The sequence below is a fragment of the Spea bombifrons genome, chromosome 3 (assembly GCF_027358695.1).
Source record: "Spea bombifrons isolate aSpeBom1 chromosome 3, aSpeBom1.2.pri, whole genome shotgun sequence".
Classification (NCBI taxonomy): Eukaryota; Metazoa; Chordata; class Amphibia; order Anura; family Pelobatidae; genus Spea; species Spea bombifrons.
The window spans coordinates 116,765,532-116,793,376 of NC_071089.1; the positions used below are offsets into that span (position 1 = coordinate 116,765,532).

At 36.8% G+C, this 27,845-nt stretch overlaps 1 long non-coding RNA gene across 1 annotated transcript; it reads right to left on the minus strand.

The window, feature by feature from the left end:
• LOC128482765 (uncharacterized) lies at positions 1–27,845 on the minus strand. Its single transcript, XR_008351014.1, has 2 exons — positions 27,781–27,845; positions 1–89 (listed from the first exon to the last, which is right to left on the minus strand). It is a non-coding gene; the product is annotated as an uncharacterized LOC128482765 (long non-coding RNA).

Consider the following 27,845-nt stretch of genomic DNA (forward strand, 5'->3'; position numbering starts at 1 on the left):
TCCACTCTCTCCAGTCCTGATGACTGGTTTTTCCCTGTCACGTGGGGGTTAATATCTGTTGCACCATCAACAGGCGCCAGACTTCATTCCTGTTCAAAAAAAAAAAAAAAAAAAAAAAAAAAAAAACAATTCAGCCAAAGTCCAAACTCCCTACTGGAAACTCAAATATGTATCTAAGCCTTTCATACATAGATCATTTCATTTATTAAATCCCCTCTCTTTTTGAGGAGGATTCCTCGGATGCACAATAGACTCTCTTAAACATTTTAGGGGTTTTAATGTATCATTAAACTAATGTGAAATACAAAAAAAAATGATTTTAAGCCCAAGTCAAATATGTATCTAAGATTTTCATACAGAGATCAGTTCATGTATTAAATCCCCTCTTTCCTTCTATGTGGAAGATCACCCTGGATACATAACAGACTCCATTAAAGAGTTATTACAATGAATTTAAATACCAATGAAAAAAATACAATAAAAAAATTATAATAAAAAAAACAATTTAAGTCAAATATGTATTGAAGCCTTCCATACATAGAGCATTTAATGTGTTAAATCCTCCTCTCTCGTTCTTTATGGAGGATTCCCTTGGATGCACAACAGAATCCCTTAAAGATTTAGGGGTTTCAATGTAGCATTAAACTGGGGTTAAATGTCAAAAAAAGTCAAGAAAAATAATAATTTAAGGAGAAATAATTCGGCCACCCTCCAAATTACCTACTGGAAACTCAAATATGTATCTAAGATGTTCCTTCCTCCTCTATGGAAGATCCCCTTGGATGCACAACAGAATCTTTTGGAGATTTATGGGTTACAATGTATCATTAAACCGATGTTAAATGCCAAAGATTCGCATTAGGGATTAGGATATGTTTGTAGGATCAATGACATGCATGATCAAGCAAAGCTTCTAGTCTGACCCCCTATTAAAAACCCATTACCCTAACAATTCCCCCATTAATGACTTTATAGTGATGTGAAGCTTGCACCCTGACAACTTCATAGGACACAATTTGCGTGTTTGTTTTGGGAGACAGTGCTGTCAATAAGCGAAAACCAAACCATTTATCTACCATTTTTTTCAATAGAAATTATTTATGGGAATTAATGGACCTTTCATAATATTGTATGATCTATGATGCAATTGAACGAAAAGGAGCTTTTTTTTATCCAAAACCTACTAAATTACTTAAAATCGTTTATTATCACCCCCTGTCTATCTGGAGAGATTGGTTAAGTGTCAGTTTTGGTAACTAATACATGGTAAGAATTAACCAGCTCCATTATCTTCTCTAAATGCATTTAAATTAGCATACAATTAAAACAAAGGTTGGTATTATTTTTATTGGGGGTATAGCATAGCCCTATAGTGCACGTTGGGACTTAAACAGTATAATCAGAATAATTCTCAATACAAGAAAGAGAATATATACTTATTCTCAATAAAATTCTACAAACCGGTAACTACAAATAAATTGCATCATCAAGACCTACATATATACTGCTTTTCATTCTTACTTTCTTCCGAAACTATATATATATATATATATATATATATATATATATATGTGTGTGTGTGTGTGTATATATACGGTATATATATATATATATATATATATATATATACATATATATATATATATATATATATATATATATATATATATATATATATACATATATATATACCATAAGAACAAATCTAAAATAGTTAATTAGAAAATAATTAATAATAGTATTATTATTCCCAGATTTTAATATATATTATACCATTTCCCATAAATCTTATTAAAATTTTTTATTCATTATCAGGGTTTTCATAATCTGATTATAATGTGAATTATTGTTAAAGATGTATAATCTGGTTTGTTCTGCCATTACCATATTTTAATCGATACATATATTAACATACTACCTAAACCAATTTGCATAGCAAATTAATTAAAGAAAGAGGCAAAAAAAAAACAAAAAAAACCCCGAATATCTGATTATACCCGATATACAACAGACATGGGTCAAATTAACCCTTTCAAGGCACTGACTCCTAGATCCAAAGTTAACAGCCATAGACACATTCACAATGGGAACGAAAGCTTTCTATATTTGTGGAAAACCCTATATATTTGTATGTAATATAGGGTTTTCTGGTTTAATCTAATTAATATTTCCTTGAACATATATACATTTAAATACCTGTTCTATACACAATGCTACAATATGAGTACAATTGGGCATTACATATAACCATAGAAGAAAAATAGAAGATTTTAATCTAATGTTACTGTTACAGAATACAATGTATTACTAGTCTCCCAGCTTTCCACCTAAAATGTAATAAGAAAATGTATTTTTTTGGTCCCAAAGATAAATCAACTTAGTCAAATTCCACCTGAAGACAAGACATCAGAAATTTAGAAAGTTTCCGTGTTTTCTATGTTTGACCAAGAAAGGCCACTGATTTCACAAAATAAATATATTTTTTTTCTTTAATTGGCTTTAAAGATTGTCTGGTAGATCAGGGGTTAAAGGGATACTCATATAATATAATTCAGTTTTTTTTAATCTTCCTGCTACTTACTCATTTATTTGAGTTTATTCTGACAAGTTCCTTATTTTCAGATTTCTAACACATATGACACATAAACCCCTTTGTTTCTTTAGCTTTGGGGGTAAATGCGCTCCAAGTCAAATAAAACATTAAGGAAAAAAAAAAATCCTTAGAAAAATAAAGGAAAAAAAAAATGTCTTTTCAAATAAAAGTCTCCTTTCTGTGTGTATGGAAATAAATGGCTGGATGTTGGATTGCAGCTCTAGGAGAATTAATTAGCTGATGCATTGCTTATGCTTGTTATCTGCCAAAATTCAGCTAAGACAAACTCCAGGAACTGTCTGAAGGACTAAACTTCTTGTTCAGGACAGAGAGTTACAGGATACTTACAATATGGTTTATACACTTTCTAACTACACACTTGAGCCTGATTTACAATAACCTTAATGGTGCAAGGCAAGGGCAAGTGAAAGGCATCATATGTTAAAAAAAAGTAACATTAAATATTCATTTTTTGAATTATTCATTATATTTAAATTAATTAAATGAAATTATATTTTTAACCAAATATAATTCTTTTATTTTTACTTTTTATTTTTTGCACCCGAAATAAATTAAAATATTGCATATGTAATGTTAGCCTGTTTGTAATATTTATTAAACCTATTTTTATGTCATTTTATACCATTTTACAATTGCACAATTCTGCTGTCTAAAGATGTCTAGACATTTTTTTTTTCGTTGATTACGAATTTTTAAAAAATGGAATAATACGAATGTATAATACGAATGTATAATACGAATGTAGCTTAAAAAGGACAAATAAAAAAAAAATATTAAACATTTAGTGTACAAAAAATATTTTTTTGTGCTTCTATTCTGAAGATCGTAGGCACATAAAAATAACAATTTATAGTATATTATTGATTGAATTTGAATTTCGAATAAAATAACATGGTTTGTAGATTTAAGGAAGGAATGGATGCAGGAAGAGAAGGAAGGAAATAATATGAACAAAACTAAACAATGAGAATATTAAAGGAGACATTGAAGTGTGAATTTAATGCTAAGATTTACCATTTAGTTGCTGACGAAGGGACCTCTGAGGCCTTGGAAGTTTAGGTGACTCCACATCTAATATTATGAATGTTAGTCTAGAAACATTTATCACTGACTGCTTAGGGTGGTGAGAATGATAAACACCCTTCGCACTTGAGGAGGGGCAATTCACTACACTTTCCTCTGGCTCTGAAGCGGTTAAATCATGTAGCAAGGTGTATCCTCCTAAGAGGGTAATTGTGCTCCATTTAGAGTAGGGAGTTAGTGTATCTCCTGGGGGTATAACCTGGAGGTGTAAGGGAGGGTGGGGGCAGGAGGAGGATTTGGGGGGGCTTTATCTCACTAGTAACAGAATCCCCTTACATTACTTATCTCATTGTAATGTCACAACTTCAGAGACACTTTCCCAAACAAATGTCACATCTGTTTACTCTGACAACCCTCTTAAAATAACCCTGCATGCAAAACTAACAGAGATGGAGTACACTGGAGCAGGCGAGGGCCCTTAACATGATGGATCTGAAGTCAGAGCTCAGTTGGTGGTAAGTGAATCCAGCCACCACCAGCATGCAGATCCCTGCTCATTCTGCAGGACACATGGGGAGGGGACGCCCCCCAAACCCCACCACTGCCCACAAATCATATGACACCCCCAACACTCCTTACCACACACCCCTAGGAATAGGAGGGTGGATACAGCTAATAATGGTATATTAATTAAATAATAATAGGACTAAGGATGCTAATACTACTACTACTATTACTACTACTAGGACAATAATCTTAACATACAATATTGTATATAATATATAATCATTAATCATAGACAGGTTTATCCACCTGTAAATATATATATATAGTCAGTGTTTTATACATTTTTGAGGACTGTCATCCATTCCTATCATATCATTATTATTGATTATTCAGTAATTATAATTTATTATTGTTATTTGTTATTTATTTGTATCAAATTATTTATTACGATATTGAATTGCACAATATCATTTATTATAGCTTTCTTATTGAATGAATTCTTATTTTAATTATTTAAATGCACAGGGTATTGTCTCTTGCCTCAATTACTATTGCATTATATAAAGAACTGATTTCACCAGCGCTAGCATTAGTGAATAGATTAATGCAGAGTGAATGCAGATTTTGCTTACGATAAACCATTTCAACCAATCACAATTTGCGTGATCTAGTTTAATACTGAAACAATTCGGATATAATTATTAATCACGTATTCCTAAACCGACAATTGGTATGTATTTACTAAATTTCGCGTCTGGAGTGACCTTACCTATAGGTGGACACTATCGCTGCAAATATTTACATATGGTTCGATCTAAAGTGGGCTTCTTCTGAGTTTTAACACAATCTATCATATATTAACCAAATAAATGGTATATTTATTTTATATATAAATTATATATATATATATATATATATATATAAAATATTAATAATAGAATACATATGTAATATAATATATATATATATAAAATATTAATAATAGAATACATATGTAATATATAATATGTTATGTTATTTAATATTTATTCATGATATAAACAACACGCAAATTAGTTGCAGGAAACATCAGCCTTTACCCTCTTTTTTTGGATTTGGAGACAATAGAATTAAATATTAATATACACATTATTTGTATACGTATTATTAATTATATCAAATGTCTGTATCTATAGCTCAAAATGTTTGGCACAATTTTATGTTTTAAAAGAATATTCATTGGATTGAAACAAAGAAGTACTGGAAAAAAAACAACAATTTATAAATGCCGTCAAAAATTCAACACTTAATAATAGTTAATTCTTATATATCCCGAAGAGGACAAAATAATAGAAATTACTCTATTAAAGTGATTCATTAAATAAACAAGACTAATAATAAGAATTTGAAACATATAATTTTTTTTTATACTAACAAAAATAGTGTATAAAATGTCAGAATAATTCGTAAATGCTGCCTCCAGCTGAGATTGAAGAAAGGAATCGAGTTTCATTTTCAATTGCAATAGAATAATTTAATTAACGTTGTATATTTGATATTCTCTGGTCATCTCCCACTTGTTCTCAGGCAGAGAATTTATTTTAAATAATTATAGAAATGATCCCAAAGTAGAACTGAACATTCCATAATGGAACTTTGAGCACAAAAGCAGTGGCTCCTCAAATGATTATGATAACTGCACCTTAGTACTAACATTGCATAATTGATGTTATTTTTTATAAATGAAACTATATTACTTTATATAACTTGGATAATATATAAAAGTGTAATATAGTATATAACTACAAACTCATTTGTAACTAGGAGTATTTAAGTATAATGCATTATTTATGAAAATACAGCATGCATATATAAAGGTGCAATATTATATTTCTGTATATATATATATATATATATATATATATATATATAATTATATATATATTTATATATATATACACACATAAATATACACACACATACACACATCTCTCTCTCTATATAGGGAGAGAAAGATATGTATATGTGTTATATATATACTTATTACATAATCCCTCTATCTCTCATATATAATACATATATATATATATATATATATTATAAGTTTTATAATAGTTGGAGTTCACAAAAGCTCATCTGCCCATTTCTCTGGAAAAAAACAATCTATATGTGTGTGATTTTGTAATTATTATTTAATAATGTATACATTAATTGCTATAAAAGGGTATCAGAGCCAGTGATGAATAGGACATGCCCTGATTGTGTCAGTGGCATATTAATGAGGTGTTTGCTGACAGCTCTTAGTAAATAGATGCAGAGAGGGCTGAGCTTGGAAGGAGCCGGGGTGTCTCCTCTTTCTGCTGGGTCTCAGACACTTAGGCGCTGGGGTCAAAGCCCAGGGAGACCCCCGCTCCCCAGCAGTGTCCTCCTCTGGAGGGGAGAGGAAGGCAGGAAGAAAGGAAGTGAGCAATGACAGCTGTCTGGAGACACTGCATGTTGGCTGAATGTACATGCGTGTCCCTCTGCAAGGTGTAGACTCATATCAAACGTCATATCAAATATCTAAAACTAGAGGGTCAGAGGCTTAGATGTAACATAAAGACGTTTTACGTTACTGAGAAGGTTGTCATAGGTGGAACAGCCTCCCAACAGAAGTGGTAGAGGCCAATACAGCGAAGGATGGCAGATAAGGCCATATGGCAGGCTCAAATGTCATTATCGACTGGTCCCAGTATGGTTCAATATTGACTATAACGGTAGGAAGGAATGATGCCCCTAATGTCTGAACATACATGTCCAACAACATGACCATGCATGGTAGACCTGCCTGTGCAGCCTCCCATGAACCAGACAGCAGTCGCCGACGAGATAGAACTAAAATATTTTCTAAAATATTCTCCATTTGGTTGTAATGAAGGCATTACTAACCCAAGCACTGGCTCTTTAATGGTATATAATCTTTTTTATATCTTTCTGGCCTATACATTTGTATTTGTTAATCACATATTGTGCCAGTTTGCCATAACCCACAGAACTTTCCAAAACTCAAAACTGGACCCAATATAATTGATACAGGTTATGTTCTAAAACGAACATGAGTGGCATATAAATGTCTACACATTCTCACAAGATATGAAAAGAACAAAAAATTAAAGCAGATGAGATTGACTAATGTGTGCAGACCAGGCGTTCCAGCCCCATCTCGTGTCCCATACACATGGACCATTGTTGCATCACTTTTAACCCCTTAATGACAATGCCCGTACATGTACGGGCTCAAAATGCATTGCTTTCCATGGGTTTAGGGACCGCCCATTGTCCTTAAGGGGTTAAATATAGTTTTCTCACCAAATTAAGAGTTATTCGCAGTAACAAGGATCCAAGAACGATAGAAGTCTTCCCACTAGGTTTTTATAAGTTATCTGCTTTGGTAATTGCCCACGAGGTAGCATGCATTAGTGTTTAGTAAACAAAGAGTTAACAATTATTTGAATTGTAAAACTCTAAAAATGGGATTCAAGCTGTTTTTCACAAAACCATATCGTGACAAAATAACATCTTTGAATTGGATTCCATTTACAGCCGATAACGAAATGAATTGTTTTGAGCAGGAAATAAAAATCCTTTCCAATACTTTCTTTTTTTTACTTTTTCTCTTATTTTGAGGTCCCATTTTTTTAAGTCTATATTTGATTTCTTACAAAAGAACTAACATAATTTTAGAACAACCCCCCCCCCATTAAAATTACCCACTGCAGAGCAATTACATTAAGGGTTAAACTGATTGATTTATAATATTCTTGTTAAGAATGTCTGGAAGTTCCAGCCCTGGAATTGTTCAATTGACAATCCAATTAACTCGGTATTCTTATCTATTAGAACTAGAAACGCCTAATCTGAAGATCTCTCCCAATCTTTTAACCTCACGTCACTGACGCCTCGCATGTTGTTACCAAAACCCAGCTCATCGCTGGCATTCTCAGCCTCGGCGTGTCATGATCTACTTACTAGGACATTGGCACTTAGCGTTAGACTGGTCTGCATCGAGCGTAATGAGGATAATGCTCATTATCAGTAATTTACAACCAAAGCTGTGGGAAACCGTGTCGTTTCTGGGTACACTCCTCAGGGGTCTTAAAAGGAGAAAAATGTGAGCATCGCATGTTTTTAAAGTAACCTTATCACTTATCTGTAGTCAGCATAGAACATGCCGGCAGATCGGCCCCATCCGGCCCCCGTCTAGTCTGCCTGTTTTTCCTGCTATAAAGACTCAAACCTTAATCAGTCGTTGGTGTCGTCTTAGATTCAGGAGCCGTATGTCTATCCCATGCATGTTTAATCCCCTCACTGTATTACCCTCTACCACCTCTGCTGGGAGGACCGACAGGTGAATTTTGGGGTTCTAGAATGCTGGCTATAAGAATTGCACCGGTTCAGAGACAGATGAAACCAGATCTGCCATGATGCGTCTTTAGGTTCTAGAGAAACCCATGTTTCTGGAGGAAGGAATAGAAAAGGGGAGATGTGATGGAGACGTTTAAGTACACGAACGGATTTAGCACAGTACAGGAGGGAAATTTGTTTCGAGGAAAGGTGTTGGGGTAGATGGACATGGCTGGAGGGTCGGAAGCTTGGATGTGATGGGAGGAGGTTTTGCTGAGAGGGTGGCGGATGAGTGGTGCAGCCTCCCAGCATAAGTGGTAGAGGCGAACACAACGAGGGAATTCAAAACAGCCATATGGCTCCTGAAACTAAGATGAAACCAAGGACTGGTTTGAGTCTTTACAGCAGGAGAAAAGTCCAGACTAGATGAGGCCGAACAGTGCCGATCAGCCATCAAATTCTGTGTTTCTATGTAGAATACAATAAGAACCAGAACACTACATGATAAGATTTGGAAGCTGAAGATTGCGCAAGAAATAACAATAATTGGGTTTCCACGGGGTTTCTCTTCATCCTTATGGATTTTTTGGCAAAACGCGTTCATATTCCTTCTTCTTGAATATTCTTTTAACCCCACCGTTATCCGTTAGATAGAAGTTGGTATATTAGCGGGTCGGACGGATTAAGTCGGTTCTAGAGGAGCCAAAAGTAGGAATCATCCAGCGAAAACATTAGAGAGATATGCATGCGTAGCCATGAAATCCCTTCGCTGGCTGTCAAAGGCATGATTTATCTTATTGGTGACTCAGAATCAGAGGGATTTCCTTCACTATAAACAGTCTTTAGTCTTTTCCTATCGAGTGTCTCCCACACAAATAAACAGAGACGCGCGCTGGCGGGTTAAGTGCTGGACTGGCATCTTCTCCTTTGTACTTTCATTCCTCCTGGAGCCCCGGACAGAACTCGGCAGGGGTGCGACGTGTAATAAAAACCGCACTCCGCTCCGGGGACAGCGGCCATGCTTTTTATCAACCCTTTGCACGCCAGTGAGAAATCCAATGGGAAGTCTGCCTGTATTAGCCTCTACCACTTCAGCTGGGAGGGTGTTCTACTTATCCACCACCCTCTCAGTAACAGAAAAGTTCCGTACATTACATCTATGTTGACTAATCACTTTGTTAAATCCCTTTATATACTTCAATGTTTCTTTTCTTCCCTCCAAGTCGTGTATATTGAGATCACTTAGTCATTCCTGATCATTTTTATCCTGCAAACCATTCAGTATTTCAGTTGCCCTCTTCTGGACCCTCTACAATAGGTCAATATTTTTCTGGAGATGGGGGTCTCCAGTGCTGCCCCCCAACACTCCAGGGTGAGATCTGCCCAGAGATCTGTAAAGCGATAGAACCTCCCCCCACTTCCTGCTATTTATGCCACCAGCCATACACCCCAGCACCCTGCGACGCTTTTACTGATCCATTCAAATTAAACACTTTTTGGTATAGAAAATATGTGTAAAATGTTCATTTATTAATTTTTTTTTAACTTAGGCTGCATTTCAGTGAGAACTCTACGCCCCCCCCCTCCTTAAATGATAATGGTGCTCACAGACATTCATTCTTAAGCCTGGGGTCAGCCAAAATGAGGCAGAAGAATTTTTCAAGCAGGACCATAATAAGGTCTTGGTGGCCATGGCAAATGACATATATGCTGCCGGCTGCCGGCTAGGAATCCACGGCCACCTATCACATTCTTATATTTAAGCATAGCGAGTGCCGGCGGCTGCTCACTGCTGGACCCGACCTGTATAAGTTAGTATGTGGCCCTACCAGATGTCCAGGCCTGCAAGCATACCTAGGACCTCTCAGGGTTTGACCCTGAGTCTCAGGGGGGTTTTGCCCCGATCTTAGGCTCTCAGAGTGGATGGGCAGAATCTCAGGGTCACACAGTGATCTGTGATCATATATAAGACTCCCATTTGATATCTTTGCTACCAGTATGTCAAGGTTGATATCCCTGCTTGAACTCAGGTGACTCAATTAATTGTATCTTGAAATAATGACAAGGTTTCCATGAGGGCCGGTATTAGAGCCATTTGGTTAACACATTTGGCGAGTCAATCTATAGAATCGTCACAAAGGGCTATTAAAGGGTTAATATTTCCAGAGCCTCAGAACCTCATAACTGGGAGGTTCTAGAATACATTGTTTGGGGACACTTAGGGCATTTTAGGACATTTCTTTTTAGTACCAATTTTTGTGTTTGCTTTGTTGGCCGCTGTTATGCAATAATTTGTATTCTTGACGATTTTTTTTCTTAAAAAAACAACAAAAAAAACCTATTAAGGAGACATGACTCTTAGACGCCGCTTAGAAAAAAAACAACATACATGTTTAGCTGATTCTGGGGGCAACAATTGGCCAGGGGTGTCAATGACTCCTTCCTGGTAACTTGCAAAAATCTAAACAGGATGTCGCCATGTCCGAGAGGAAGCGCTCTGTTCATTTTGTAAATATAAATAAAGATAACGGTAAAGGGTCTAAAAAAAAAATGTAAAAAAAAAATCTTTACTGCTCTTTTTGAAGATAATAATCTAGGCCTAGATTCTATTATTTGATTGAAATGTATCACCTTTTTCTATTGCGCTCCGTTATTTTTTAAGCCCGTAATTAAATCTGACCCCCTATAGTGATACCATTTCATAGAGTGATATGAAATAGTGAGTAGTAGATCCATAGACTTGAGTCCCAACAGAGAAAGGAAAACCAGAAAGAATTTAAGACACCCAGTGTTTCCCAAGAAAAAATGGATGCATTTAATAAAACAAACAAAAAAAAATCTCCCCAGCAATGAAGGGGTTAAACAAAATCGGTACTGCTCTTCGTTAGGTGAAGGATGATTTTATTCTCTAAAGCGCATGGTCGGTTTAGAGCGAAACGGGAGCTTACATTCCAGACCCATGACAAGTGACAAGCGCTGAAAATGAGCAGTCACCGAGCGGAGTCCGCGAGACGCTGCGCAGACGTGACATTCACGCTCTCCTTTTAGAAGTCAAAATGTAATTTGCTCGACACACGATGCCGTATTCCAGCGGCGGACCCCGCGGGTGTCGCTGACGGGGGAGACAGTCAGAAGAAGGGATATTTCTGGGAAACATTTGGGGCAAAGCGTGTGGCTTACATTCCAACCTTTTAACCGCTAGAATCAGATACGGGCCCTCGGCCTGTCCCCTCCGACCGGCTGTTACAAGGAGCACTCCGCGGGCATCTCTAGAATTTCTGCCGGCAGATCGGCCCCATTCGGCCCCATCTAGTCTGCCAGTTTTTCCATTTATAAAGACTCAAAACTTAATCAGTCTTATATTCTCTCACTGTATTAACCTCGACCCCTTCTGCTGGGAGGCTGTTCCACTTATCTATCGCCCTCTCATTACATTACACCTAGTCTGCCCTTTTTGAATCATTTTTTTACCCGTTAACCCTTTAGGATAGCTTTATGGATAGATCAAGCTTTCTTGAATGTCTTTACTGTGTTTTCGTGCGGTACTCTGTCTGGAAGCCCATTCCAGGTATCTACTTAGTCTGCCGTTAATTAATTCATAGTTCCACGCACGAAATGAACCCATTCAATGTATTTAAAGAATAAAATAAGCAATATGTACACTATAATCGCACCTTGTGTGTACAGCGGGAGCAAACATCGTAATTTAGGTTAAAAAAAAGACCATCAAGTTCAACGCCTCTAACTTCCTTCCTGCTTTTGATCCAAAAGAAAACTCAAGTATGCTTTTTTTTTTTTTATTTAGCCATTTAGGGGAAAATTCCTTCTTGATTCCGAAAAGGGAACGGATTTCTCCTTGGATCGAGAAACTCTTAATCACTATTTTTTATTCTATCATTTATTGCCCTGTGTGTTCTGCTTTTACCCCTTTTTGGAGGCATCCGGTGTATCTGATAGAACCTCCTCTCCTGGCGGTGGATTCCGTACCTTTACTGCCCTCACTGTAAAGAATCCCTTCCTGTGTTCTGTATGAAATCTCCGCTCTTCCCGTCTCAGAGGACGACCTCTTGTTATCTGTACATCAACAGGTCACTGGAGAGCTCTTTATATTGACCCCACGCATATTTATACAACATTATAACATTCCCTCTGAGACACCTCTGCTGTCTACAATTGTTCCTAAATAATGTATTATTTTAATACATATTAACTTCCCGTTCTCTGGATATACATGCTTATTCCTCCACATTGACGCTCTCTTACTGTTAAGTTGCTGATTACTGTTGATTGGTTCACGCATCCTTTGTAAGGGTGGCGGGAGGAGAATAATGCTGGCTCTGCCACAGGCTGCTGCCAATCCTAGATATATACCGTATTTGCTCGATTATAAGACGACCCTGATTATAAGACGACCCCCCAAAATCTAAATATTAATTTAGGAAAAAAACAAAAAGCCTGAATAAAAGACTACCCTATAGGAAAAAAAAGTTTTACTAGTAAATATTAATTCATGTAAACAATATTTTCATATTTAATAAAAGCTATGATTGAGAAAAATATATATTTTTTTATTTCCTTTTATTTGCCAACCTGCCCCCCCAGTTATGCACATCTGCCCCCAGGGTTGCCACTCTGCCCCCAGAAATGCCTTATACCCCCTATTTGCCACTCTGCCCCATGATATGCCTTTTAATCCCCTATATGCCAGAGTGGCATATAGGGGGTTAAAAGGCATATCATGGGGCAGAGTGGCATATAGGGGGTTAAAAGGCATTTCTGGAGATATATATATAACTGCTAACAGCAATCACACCCCTATCAAGCCAAGGCAGCCAGTACATGCTGGAACCTAGGATGATAGGAGTGTGAGTACAGCCTCCCTATGCCATGCTACCACCACCACCCTTACACATCCATACTAACACACACTCATTCACAAACATTTAAATACTCATTCATTCCATTAATCACATATACACACACACGCTCAAACCCCCCAGCCCCCCACCCCCTTACCTGAACTGCTGATCTCTCACTCAAGACTTCTGCAGGGGCCCGCTGTGCGTGCAACTTCTCTGGCCCCGCCCCCAGAGGAAGGAGGGGGGAGGCAGAGTTTTGTGACACGCTGCTAGCTTCTTGTTCTCCTGCTGCTCGCGACCAAAGCCCGGTAAGTAGCATGGCCCCACCGGACATTTTGAGGTCTGATTAGTAGACGACCTCGATTATAAGACGAGGGGTATTTTTCAGAGCATTTGCTCTGAAAAAAACCTCGTCTTATAATCGAGCAAATACGGTATATATATATATATATATATATATATATATAACAATTACATTGGTTGATGACTAAAAGGACTAGTTATAATTAGCTTTTAAGTATGAATGCTAAAAACTGTGACAACAACAGCCCCCGCCCCTTAATTTATCCAATTCTTGCCTTAATTCACTGGACCTCAATGTAAGGTTTACGTGATAACGGTATAATCGACATAATTCTGAAACCTCAGGAGGTTTCTTGTTACTGTATGGACACCTGCAACGAAAATCTTGTAAGAGTTAACAGAAAATAATGTTCGCAATGACATGTAATTTGTAGGGCAAGATGTCTAACCAGATGCAGATGTTCGATTGAGTTTCTAGACTTTAAGACTGATTGAGTGAGCCAAAAAAAGGGTAAACTGGAATACACACACACATGGAAGCCATCCTAAATTATAGAATAGGAGAATTAAATTGGACCTGTCACCGAAAGGGTCCAGTCATTAAATAAATGCTGCCTGGAAGCCCAGGTTCCTCTGGTGGCTGTGTGTGGAACTGCAGGTAAAATGCACAGAAGAGGGCCCCGGAATCTTTCAATCAGAGCATCCCAGGGGTCAACTGCCACCTCCAGCCGGTCCCCCCCCCCCCCCGGGGAGAAGCCGTCTTGACTGCTCGTCACACAATTTGCATTGATAATTCCCATCATTATTTTGTCTTGATTTACCAAATAGATAGGTGTTATGGACAATCAGGGCTAACATTTTTTTGGGTGCATTTAAATATCACCTTTAAAGGGGAGGCCGGTTTAGCTGAAAATGGGAAACCACTTGTCAAAACTATACTGAATCCAACACGTTCCACCCTCACAAATAGATAAGTGAAGGAACGGAACACACATAATCAACAACGATACACATGTACTCCGGTGGTGTCCTTTTGGACAGGCTTTGTAGAGAGGAGAGGAAGTCCCTCGCCTACAACTCCATGTTATACGGACTCTTTCCAGGAACTCGCACGCAGGGTGCCGGTGAAGAAGCTTGACACCTAATGTGTTGTGTTAAGGACACTTTGTACGAACGGGATGATCCAGAGGAGGGAATAGGTCACAGTCCGAGACTGTCACAGACTGATCCTCAGCTTGCTTTACTCCATCATTACTCCATCATTACTCCATCGTTGGCAGCCTTCAGGGCTAGGATGAATCCACAGCCCTCACGCTCCTTGGAGTTTTGTTAGAACTCTTTTCCCTCTCCCCCAGATGCCATCCTTGCCATGAATCCATGCTTGTAGAGCCACCAACAGAAATCTTGGGGCCCAGAAAGGCATCCCTTCTTCTGATGCTCCTCCGACCACCTCCTCACTCTTCTCCAACCACCCTGCCCCATGATCGTACCATTTCTCTGCCAATGGGGCACCTACCACCCAAACTGCAGATTGGAGCCACAAGGCTTACTGGTTGTACCCATGATGAGTGTGACGCTCCCATGTGCCATGTCTCGTGTCGATGTGCGCTCCATCGTTCACGCCGTGCAGTCAACGCGGTACTTACAACTAAACAACAATCGCAAACAAGTACAATTAGGTAACAACTCATTGTGAATTCGGGGCTGGGCCTATTGATTTATAATAAACGGCTCTGAAAGTAGGATTATTTTTCTTAGACTTTAGTAGCCAAATGGAAGTCACAGCAAGATGAATGCGCATGTAAACCAATCAACGCAAGTGTGAATTCCACTCATTGTGAAGTCCAGATTATTTAAAAAAAAAAAAGCATGAGGTCACAAAGTGTCAGGTGAAATACAATGTTCTAGACTACCATTGTGTACTGGCACCAAGGCATGTCCAGACCAGTTCTAGATCACTATACCAAGGAAGGCAGTCGGGAACCTCTAACTCTTCGATATACGCCATGACCTTCTGAACCATGAAACAAGAAAACGTTTTTATCAGGCTATTACGTTCTCCTTCGTTACGTCGGGTGCCTTGCTTGCATTGTACGCCCACTTCTGACCTCATCCCCCTTATTTTTCCGTTCTTGTTGTAGCTCGGGAGATAAGGCGTTTCCTTATTTTAGTTTCCCCCGTTCCCGTGCGGTGTCTCCACGTCTCTGTCGTAGGAAAGAAACCAAGAATAATATTCAAAAAAATCTATACAGTGCATCCACCGCCGTTGGTAGGTCTTCAAATTACCAAGTTCTCCTGGGAAAAAGATGCTCAGTTCTCTGGTGTTTCCTGGGTTATCTCTTACACTTGAACCTTCTTACAGGTAAAGTCCAGCTCGCTCCTCATCTTTACTATGCACAATAAACCTCGTAATTTCAAGTGACTTACTTTTTGCACTCATGGAGTCGACAAAGAACTCCGCACGAAGTCTTCTTAATTTATTGTCTTGTCGATACAGCCTGACAACGCGTTCAATAGAACATTGAGGGCCTGGCTAAGCAAAATGCACAACCTTACAATTATCCACATTTATGGCTTTTATTGATTTTCAAGCGCCTGTTCTCATCTGAGTTTGGCCCTCCTAGGTCGTGTTATTCACCCAAACAGCCCACGGGGCATTACACGCACTTCTGCCCTTCCCCCTGCAGCTGTAAGTAGGAGAAATCTTATGACTTGTAAACACATTGGAAACCCTAACTCTTGGCGTCCATATCATTCGCACACCTATTGATGTTTTTATGACTTGTACCACTCACCCTCAAGGACAATTAGGGAGACATTCACTGTCAAGTCAAGAATCTGTCTTGAGATAACATATCCTTAGATTTTTATGCATTACTCAGCTTGGCCGAGTTCCCAGATATAACCGTTACCGCACGCTCCCCTGACACGTTTATTCGTACACCCAGAAGGGGTACGAACTCGGGGGATAGAAGAAAGGATTTTTTTCTAGTACATTAATATAAGGTGATTTACAGAGCTGCAGACCCAGTGAACTCAAAGGAGCTGACCCTGGACAATGACCACTGAGTTGTGCAAACTCTATCTACTAAGTTCTGCGCATGCGTGTCTTGGACGCTCCAGACTATTGGTGGTATACAATATTTCTACCCAGTGATTGGTTAAAACCAGCAAACTAAAGCTGAATTACCCCATGGAATCGCGATGTGATCATTTGCTTGTTGCAGAAAATGATTCCGAGATGCAAGGGAAACCACGGCTGGACTGACTAAGCTGCCCTGACCCTTTGAGGCCAGTCCCACCAAATGACATACATGCGACCATTGGCTGGATATCCAAGGCTACATGCGATATACATGCGACCGTTGGCTGGATATGAAAGGCTGCATGCGATATACATGCGACCGTTGGCTGGATATGAAAGGCTGCATGTGATATACATGCGGCCGTTGGCTGGATAGGCCACTGGTCCACCAGGAATTTGCCCGGTTGTGCTGTCCAGACCCGATGGAAACCCAACCTTTATTCATTTCAAACCAGTTCAGTCCCAGGGCCAGCGTGAGAAGCGGCACCAATGTAACCTTAAACATGTTGATACATTTATGAATTTTGACACAACGCAGGCAATGCAGAAATAAAATCTTTTTAATATAACACTTTAATGCCCCAAAATGATGCAGCCTCCTCCATCACTGTATCATTAATGTCCTAACCTCCTCTTTCCTCCCAGGCTATCATGCTTTTCTTGCGTATGAGTGTTTCACTGTATTCTAGAACATAATCTGCCGGCAGATCGGCCCCATTCGGCCCCATCTAGTTTGCCTTTTTTCTGCTGTAAAGACTCAAACCTTAATCAGTCGTTGGTCTCGTCTTAGATTCAGGAGCCGTATGCCTATCCCATGCATGCTTAAGTTCCCTCACTGTATTAGCATGTACCTCTTCTCCTGGGAGGCTGTTCCACTTATGCACCACCCTCTCAGTAAACCAAATCGTCCTTCCATTACATCTAAACATTCTACATTCTATAATGTTGAGATAAAACAGTAGACAAATTATTCTTGCCCGGGCTGCTATTTGGTCGAGGGCCATTGACAGAGCGAAGTCTTTGGTCGCAGTTCATTGGTGAGGACGTGCCCCCGGCCCCCGGTACACATTAACCTGCGATCTTATTAGTCGATGATATTGCTTTGCAGTGGGGGCAAAGTGCACAATTTATTAGCTTATTGATTTTAGTTTTAATGAAATGGGGAACTAAGAAGTATTTACAGAGTCCCAGATATGATGAGGCCACCCTGGCCAGAGGCTATTAACCGCCACATTAACACTTTATCTACTGGAAAGTAGCACTTGCTAACATACAAATATGCAAAACGGTAAAGATGTCTTAAAATCCACACATTCTGTCTTTACTTTTTAACATATTATTAGTAATATTTTAATGGACTAACATTCCGTTTTAAGAATATATTTTTAGGACCCTCAACACTTGATTTTATTATTAATTATCAATATACAGATTTTGGTAAATTACTATATATGGATGTATGGCTCTATGGGGATCTGTGAATAGTTTTTATTTATTTTATTAAATCTAGAAACATTACAAATATATATATTTATACCCTTATATATACAATTGGTGTATTCTCTGTTGTGCATACTAATGTATATTTTTATTTTTGCATTTTAGTAAACTATGAAGAAATATTTGTGAACTTTCTTTTTACATTTTATTTAAATTTCTCCATCTTTTCATTGCTACAGAAGCCATATAGAGATTAAATATACCAGTAATAGTTGTATCCAGGGACTATGATTCGTTGTAACTAAGACACCAAAGAAACAGAAAATATTTTGAATAGAAAGCATTTTACTGACTAATTATTCAGGACAATTAGAGCTAAAAGTAGTTGATAAAAATAATGGAGTGATGTGGTTTGCTTTACTTTTTATTATTCACTTTATTACGTTATGTATCTGTCATTGTATTATTAGAATTATTATTAGTATTATTAGTATTACTACTACTACTACTAATAATAATAATAATAATAATAATAATTATTATTATTAGTATTATTATTATCAGTAGTAGTAGTAATAGTCAGATTATGGATGAATGCTTAATAATAAATATAAGTATATATCTACATACATATATATTATTATATATATTATTATATATTAAGATATATTATTCTAATTTGTTCACCAACTGAATATATTTTAATACATAGCAAACAGATAAAACAGATAGAAATAAAAAAGAGATGCAAATACAAAAAAAGAAAAAGATATAAATGCAACCCCCCCCCCCCCCCGCAAAAAAACCGATCCTTTACTGAAATAGTAAATTGCATGGATTTTACTAAACTGATGGGGTATTTGGAGGAGGATACATTATTCACAGTTCAAATGATATTAGATTTATAGACAGGACGACTCGAATTTTAATGCTGATTTATCAAATATAAATGATATTAGATTTTGAAATGGTTACAGGTGCCATTAGATACTAATACTTGTAATTCTTATAAGGATAATAGATGTTTAATATACTTCTGCAACATGGTATACATTTCTAATAACTGATCATATTATTCTTATTTACATTAATAATAGTTAGTATTATTACTTATTATTAATTGCTTAAATATTTAAGATTTTTTTATTATAGAAAACGTCACTAAAAAGTAATAACTATAAGGCACAAAGCTCAGAAGTGTTCCCCCTGATATGAGATTCACACAGGCTCTGGTTGTGTAATGGGTGCCTGTGCAATGTGTGTGTGTATACAGTGTGTGTGTATGTGCAGTGTGTGTGTATGTACAGTGTGTGTGTATGTGCAGTGTGTGTGTATGTACAGTATGAGTGTATGTGCAGTGTGTGTGTATGTACAGTATGAGTGTATGTGCAGTGTGTGTGTATGTACAGTATGAGTGTATGTGCAGTGTGTGTGTATGTACAGTATAAGTGTATGTGCAGTGTGTGTGTATGTGCAGTGTGTGTGTATGTGCAGTGTGTGTATGTACAGTGTGTGTGTATGTGCAGTGTGTGTGTATGTGCAGTGTGTGTGTATGTGCAGTGTGTGTGTATGTGCAGTGTGTGTGTATGTACAGTATGAGTGTATGTGCAGTGTGTGTGTATGTACAGTATGAGTGTATGTGCAGTGTGTGTGTATGTACAGTATAAGTGTATGTGCAGTGTGTGTGTATGTGCAGTGTGTGTGTATGTGCAGTGTGTGTATGTACAGTGTGTGTGTATGTGCAGTGTGTGTGTATGTGCAGTGTGTGTGTATGTGCAGTGTGTGTGTATGTGCAGTGTGTGTGTATGTACAGTATGAGTGTATGTGCAGTGTGTGTGTATGTGCAGTGTGTGTGTATGTACAGTATGAGTGTATGTGCAGTGTGTGTGTATGTGCAGTGTGTGTGTATGTACAGTATAAGTGTATGTGCAGTGTGTGTGTATGTGCAGTGTGTGTGTATGTACAGTATGAGTGTATGTGCAGTGTGTGTGTATGTACAGTATGAGTGTATGTGCAGTGTGTGTGTATGTGCAGTGTGGGTGTATGTACAGTATGAGTGTATGTGCAGTGTGGGTGTATGTACAGTATGAGTGTATGTGCAGTGTGTGTGTGTGTGTGCAGTAGGAGTGAGTGTGAATATATATACAGTGTGTGTGTAAGTGCAGTGTGTATACAGTGGGACTTTATTCTCCTACTGTTCAGAATACTCTTGGGGTGAGAGTGAGTGTGTGTGACTGTGTGTATGCAGGTATAAGTGACTGCTGGCTGTATATGCAGGGCAGGTACCTGGAAGCTAGAACCAGTGACACTCACCTGAGTGTGTGCAGTATCAGGAGTGCCTCTGAGGACAGACAGACTGCCAACTAACCAGCCCCCCACACCTTTCTAACTATATTTACCCTCCTCCTACACAAAGGACAAACCTGGGGATCCACAGCAATAAATACAAAAAGCCCAACATCTGGAATATACATTTCCAGGGGGGTATCAGGTAAGCAGGGGGCAAAATCTGCTCTACTGGCTGCACTACTACCCCATTAATTAGGGGCATCTGTGTAAACTCATATTTCATATGATTTATTATATTTAAAAACATATATATATATACATATAAAGTTATTTATTAGTAACTGGTAATATATATATATATATATATATATATATATATATATAATAACTAATAAATAACCATTATTATGGGTTTGAGGGATCTGTCGCTGTTTTTCCTCCCCTCTCTCTTTAAATAAGAATGTTTATGTGAAAGTATAATTATGGATTAGTGTTTATAATAATGCAGATATTGTATATACATTGGGACCGAGATACTCACAGATACTTAGTTTCCTGTAATCTGCTCTTTAAGACATTCAGAGGATTCTCTGTTACACAACCTCCGGCTAAATAAACAGACTCAAGAAAATCTACAGAGCAGAGATCCATTAATATGTTTCCAAAAATATATTAAAGGAAAAGAGCACATAAGGCTTCAAGGAAGGGATTAGAATGTAAAAATCTAAAAGTGGAAATTCGAATTTCAGAATTTTCCTGATTGATTTCAATATATATATATTTCAATATTTTTTTAAAAATGTATTAACGTACACATTAGCAGGGGCATTTCACATTTATTTGTAACCTTTAGTGTTATCTGACAAGAAATTAGAAGAAGGTCATTTTAATATTGCTCAATTTTTTTGAAGATGTAGTGGGTACTGTGCTGTAAAGCCTGGCAGAGCGGGTACAGTCAGTCACATGTACCTGCTGGAAGCCTTGTGTCAGAGCCTGGTCCTTGGTGGAAATAGTTTAATTTATAGGCGTTTTCCACTAATTAAAACCTCATCAGTCTGTTTCTTTTCAGTGTGTGACATGTTGATTTGGTAGCCAAGGATTATCTGATCCTTGCCTGGTCACCCCAGCAGGTTCTCCTGTCTGCCAGAAAGCTGTCTGTATCAGGCTCCTAGAGAGATAAGGGCAACCCTCTGATATCACCAGCTGGGTAGGATGGCAACTCCCATCACACCCAACCATCACAGCTGTACACAATGCTCCCCATCACTGTGACCCCCCCACAAAAAAGATCAAGATAAATAATATAAGCAGATGTTTAAGATATAATATAGGGGGAAATATGAGCTTCCAAGCACTTAATTAACAGTCTAATGCCTTAGTGCTGCTTACCAAATTATTGTATATATTATTGTATATCTTGTAAGGGACTCCATAAATAATCAAAGTATACATTTTTTTACATTTAAAAACTCTTTTTTACATTTAATAAATTATAAATATATATATATATATTATATATATATATATTATATATATATTATATAATATACACATTATATAATATATATATAATATATATATTATATATATAATATATATAATATATATATAATATATATTATATATTATATATGATATATTATATATATATAATATATAATATATATATCTATATATTATATAATGCATATTATACATATATTATAAAGAATAATTATCACATGTTAAAATAAGATAATGTATTGGTACAATAGGGTTGATTTAACCCTGTGTCTGCCAGATGAATTAACCCCACATAGGTACAGGCAACCATGTATTAGTGGGACTAATCTATAGATCTAGTAAACACCAGAGTATGGGGTCACCTGATATAGCATGGGACAAAAAAAATAAAGAAAATATACATAAATTTCTGCTATATGTTAACCAAGGCGTGTTCTCTTGAAATAGTTTTTATGGAATAATTTTGTATCATGTACCCTTTAAAAATACGTTGGTTTTAATGACGGCTTTTCCAGTAGGACCATTATAAGGGCGTCCGTTCATTGTTTAGGTGAATTGAAGGTTAAGAGATTTGCAGTTGTAAACTAAGGCTTATTCCTTAATTCTATAATAAACCAGCTAAGACTTTTTAAGTACAAATAAAACATCCAGAGGATAATTGGATACAAAAACAAAAAAGGTCCCGAACCTTGTATTTACATAGAAAACCATTATTAATGATGCCGAAGAAGACCTTAAACCTCCTGTTGTCTCAAGTCTTATCTGATTACCAGCCTCTTATATTTTGGGGATTTAAGGATTGGCCCTGGAAGCGCAATTACAATTTTTTATTTATTTTCCGACCACAATAAATTATTCTTTAGAACCAGAGATTTTATATATTCTGGAGATTTGTGTTTATAGTTTCCAGAAATATACAATTCACAAATGAATTATAGATAATACCCGTTATCGTCCGATATCTTAAGTAGTTGTAGCACCAATCAAGCATTAGACATTAACCAATGTAATGTAAAGAGGTTTTACCTTACCGAGGAGGTGGTAGGTAAGTGGAACAGCCTCCCAGCAGAAGTGGTAGAGGTTAATACAGTGAGGGAATGTAAACATGTATGGGATAGGCATTTGGCTCCTGAATCTAAGACCAGGCCAACGACTGATTAAAGTCTTATTTTGGGTCCAAATTCTAGGTATATACACATATATATATATATATATATATATATATATATATACAACGTATATATAACGTATTTTTGCATCAAGACTTTGGTCAGCCATCCAAAAACTCAAATCTGTTTTGTGACCAATTAGAAAACGTATTACTAAGATTTATGAATCTTTTATATGGGCAGCCAATCAGATAGGACGAGGGCAGCCATGTGGCTAGCAGAAGGGAAACTTAAAGACATTTTTAAAATGTCAATTTATTGGGGTAAAATATTTTCTTTTTTATGATGGACTTATTTCAAAGAATTTTTTTAAATAAAATGTTCAGTTTTATGCATATAAATTTGTGAATTTCCTATTTTTAAAGGAACACTCCCGCCATCATATGCACTTTTAGATGAGAGGTCCATGTTAAATTACCGTGGTGCCCTTTTTGCAAAATCCCCCCTAAATGCATTTTAGATGTTAGCCCAGTAAAAAGGTTTTATTCAATAGTGCAGTACTCAGTTTTTTAAAATAAAATGTAAAAATAATAAAAAATAATAATAATAACAACAACAATAACAAACACAACAACAACAACAATAATAATAATTAGTATTTGTGTTTATTCATACCAGGGGGGCAGCAATCTTAACGTCTTGGTCTCAGAATCTGCATCCCTATTACATTTTCTATTATTTTATTCTGATTATTTAATTTTCAAAGAATACCAAAAAAAACAATGGTAGAAGCTATACTTAATTTTAATAAATTAATTTGGAAATTATTGGAAATGTTTAACTCATTTTCAAGCAGATTTCAAGCAGATGCAATACACCTTGGTTCAGTTAAAGATTTTTCTCGGGGTATTGAAATATCTCAAACTGATCGCATCTAGTAGAGTTCTACCAATTTCTTCCTAGGGTTGTTGGATGAGATCTGCCTTAGCTGGACCGTGACTATGTCTATGATGTTGGAACAAAGAACTCCCTACAGTGACGATACGATTGTCTTTTGCCTGAACTGTGACTGTCGGATGGTTCTAAAATAGTCCAACTAAACACACGTGTCTGTTTGGAACATAAGATAGCACGGACAATGATGTATAGTTCTGGTTGGATAGAGTGTCTAATGTATACAAAGGGAACATACATTCATAAGCAGAGCCATAAGTGCGTCATCTTTATTATCTATGAACATTGGTAATCAGGGTCTGAGAGCTGAAAGTACATAAGATGCCTGGGTGCATGCAAGACTAGCAAGGTTAAGAATGCTGACTATTTCTTAGGGATTCTAGAAGTTTTTGTAATGTTGGACAGTGGCTAGGGGGACTCCCATGGATGGAGTGAGGCTAGGGGTACACCATGGATGGAGTGAGGCTAGGGGGGCTCCCATGGATGGAGTGAGGCTAGGGAACTCCCATGGATGGAATGAGGCTAGGGGGACTCCCATGGATGGAGTGAGGCTAGGGGACTCTCATGGATGGAGTGAGGCTAGGAGGACTTCCATGGATGGAGTGAGGCTAGGAGGACTTCCATGGATGGAGTGAGGCTAAGGGGACTCCCATGGATGGAGTGAGGCTAGGAGGACTTCCATGGATGGAGTGAGGCTGGGGGACTCCCATGGATGGAGTAAGGCTGGGGTACTCTCATGGATGGAGTGAGGCTAGGAGGACTTCCATGGATGGAGTGAGGCTAGGAGGACTTCCATGGATGGAGTGCGACTAGGGGGACTCCCATGGATGGAGTGAGGCTAGGTAGACTTCCATGGATAGAGTGAGGCTAGGTTGACTTCCATGGATGGAGTGAGGATAGGGGACTCCCATGGATGGAGTGAGGCTGGGGGACTCCCATGGATGGAGTGAGGCTAGGAGGACTTCCATGGATGGAGTGAGGCTAGGAGGACTTCCATGGATGGAGTGAGGCTGGGGGACTCCCATGGATGGAGTGAGGCTGGGGGACTCCCATGGATGGAGTGAGGCTAGGTGGACTTCCATGGATGGAATGAGACTAGGGACGCTTATTTTGGATAAAGTAAGGCTAGAGGAGATCGTCCTTAAGTGTGACAAGACTAGTTTTTTTAATGGAGTGAAGCTGTAGGAGAAACTCATGGAGCAAAGTTGGGGTACAGATTGGTGAAGTGACTTTGAGTTGAGGTTGGGAAGGCAACAACTTGATAGAAAACAGAGACTCCATAGCAACAAAGCCTAAAATGTCTAGGAAAGGGGCTGTCACATTAAAAGATAAGGCAAACATTGTAAATGCCGCTCAAAGGGGCTGTGAAGAGATGGGTATAACCGCGGGGGCCTGAAAGGACAGGTTTCCTTAGAAATGCTTCGGTTTTCTAGTTATTTTTCTGTAGCCGTTACATTATTCGTTACAGGAGGGTATAAAGTAACAAAATGCCATTAATGTTCTCAGCAACATAATTACTACGTTCATTATTGTGGTTTGTTATCAAATACTGCATAGCGTTTCCTTCCTAAAGTAGCCGATCTGTCTTCTCAAAGAAAAATAAGAGGTTCAGAAGTGGATTTGCCCCAGCAATCTACATTTATTTGGGTTATTATGATATATAAGGAATCACCCTCGTCGAGAAGCCGGCCATTTTGAAAGAAATATATTAGTTATCGACATTCTTTTAAAGAGTCCAGAAAATCTCCTATCCAGATACTAAAAGCTTTCCATATGCCCTTCCGTCAGGGGGGTTTACACGATGTCTGACTGCCCTGCAAAAGATACTGTCCGAGGGCCAGCGTTGGCTTGCGCGCATGGGCAGATAGTCCACGACGCGTCTACACAGCCCCGCATGTCGGCCAAAGATCCCGACGGAAATCTGAGAACTGAGAAATCCAGAGCTGGAATTTGACACATCACCTTCTATAATGTGTATGCCAAATACCTCCTCCGATTAGTATAACCCAAATCACGCGGGGCAAATATTGAAACACAGATACATTGACAGATACATTGACGGAGAGGTGAAGGACATGTCAGAGGAGCTACAGAACTAACATGACTTGTCCAACTATTTGTAATTATCTGAAGTACTCGTGAATTCTATTTATCTTTATTCTAGCAGGTGTCGCGCTCGCTAGATAAATGTGCAAATAATAATCAATAATGAACCATCGGTGGGCCTCTTTCTTCATCGTGACGCCCATCAAATGGTTTGACGAGCCTCTGATCGCGAGAAAAACCAGCCCAAGTATTTCCTTACTACGTGTAATATTTTGGGGCTATTTACCTTCTTTTAATTAATAATAAAAAAAATAGGTACAAAATAAAAACATAGTCACTAATAATTTATTAATAAATTAAATAATAACTATTTTTTTCATCTTTTTTACAGAAAAAAAGTAAACTACGAGATTTAATAAGGATGAATTTTTGTTTACCGTAGTAAAAAAGAAGTAATTTTTAATGTGAATTTGGGTATATATTAAAAAAATGTTTACTTTATCATTAAATTAATATAATAATTATTATACATTAAAAAAGTATTTTTCCAGAATTATGACAATGTAGTTTTTTTGTTACGCGTTCATCAAAAATAGAATTAAAATGAACGTTGTCTTCAAGTGTTACTTTGATAAAAATAGAGAATGTTTTTTTTTTTTTACATTTACTCCTTAAAACTAATTGCAACTGATCTAAAAAAATCTAAAACCTAGACAATGATTATTTTTAGCAAATATTTTTAAATTGTTCACCAACAGATTAATCCATTTTTTAATTTGCAAGAAAAAATAATGATTTACATTTTTGTGATTTTGTTTTGTATTTTGGCTAAATAAAGAATTAAAAAAAAAATATTCGATTTGCAAACCACTGACATTTTAATGAAGAATTACCATTTTCTAGTTAGAAATACTACATTTGTAAAATGATCACTTTGAAGACTTTGATTTATAAAAAAGGAACAACCGCAAAATGTTCATTTGTTAATTTTATTTTATTACTGCAAAGACCCAAAACTGAAAAATTAATTATAAATACATTTTGATTTTTTGTTTGTTAGTTTTATAAATCTGTCCTATAAAAGTCTATAAATATCAATAACAAAAAATACAAATAGCTTTAGTGACAACAAATATTATAGTTATAAGTCGCTAATTAAAAGAACATTCTAGAATATCAGATATACTGCCGAGGTCGAAAAGCACATCTCCCAAAGACTCACAAACACTGAATTCAATGCCTGGATACGTCTAGTTATATATGTATATATATAATTTTATATATATATATATATATATATATATATATATATATATATATATTATTTTATATATATATATATATATATATATATATATATATATATATATATGATTTTACATATATATTATATATATTATTTTATATATATATTATTTTATATATATATATTATTTTATATATATATATTATTTTATATATATATATATATGATTTTATATATATATTATTTTATATATATATATATATATATTAAAGATTATTATATATATAAAAATATATTTTTTTTTAAATGCAAAATTCACATTTTCTATGAATTTCAAAACTTTTATACCGTATTAATGATAAAATGCATTAGCTTTTAAAAATGAGATTGTTTAAAATATGCGGTTCATGCAGAAGAGAAGCTTAAAAAAAGATCATTACCTTAGTCTTTTATGTAAGCAAATTTTGCTTGTCCTAGGGTCAGGTTTTGTAATGACGAATACCCC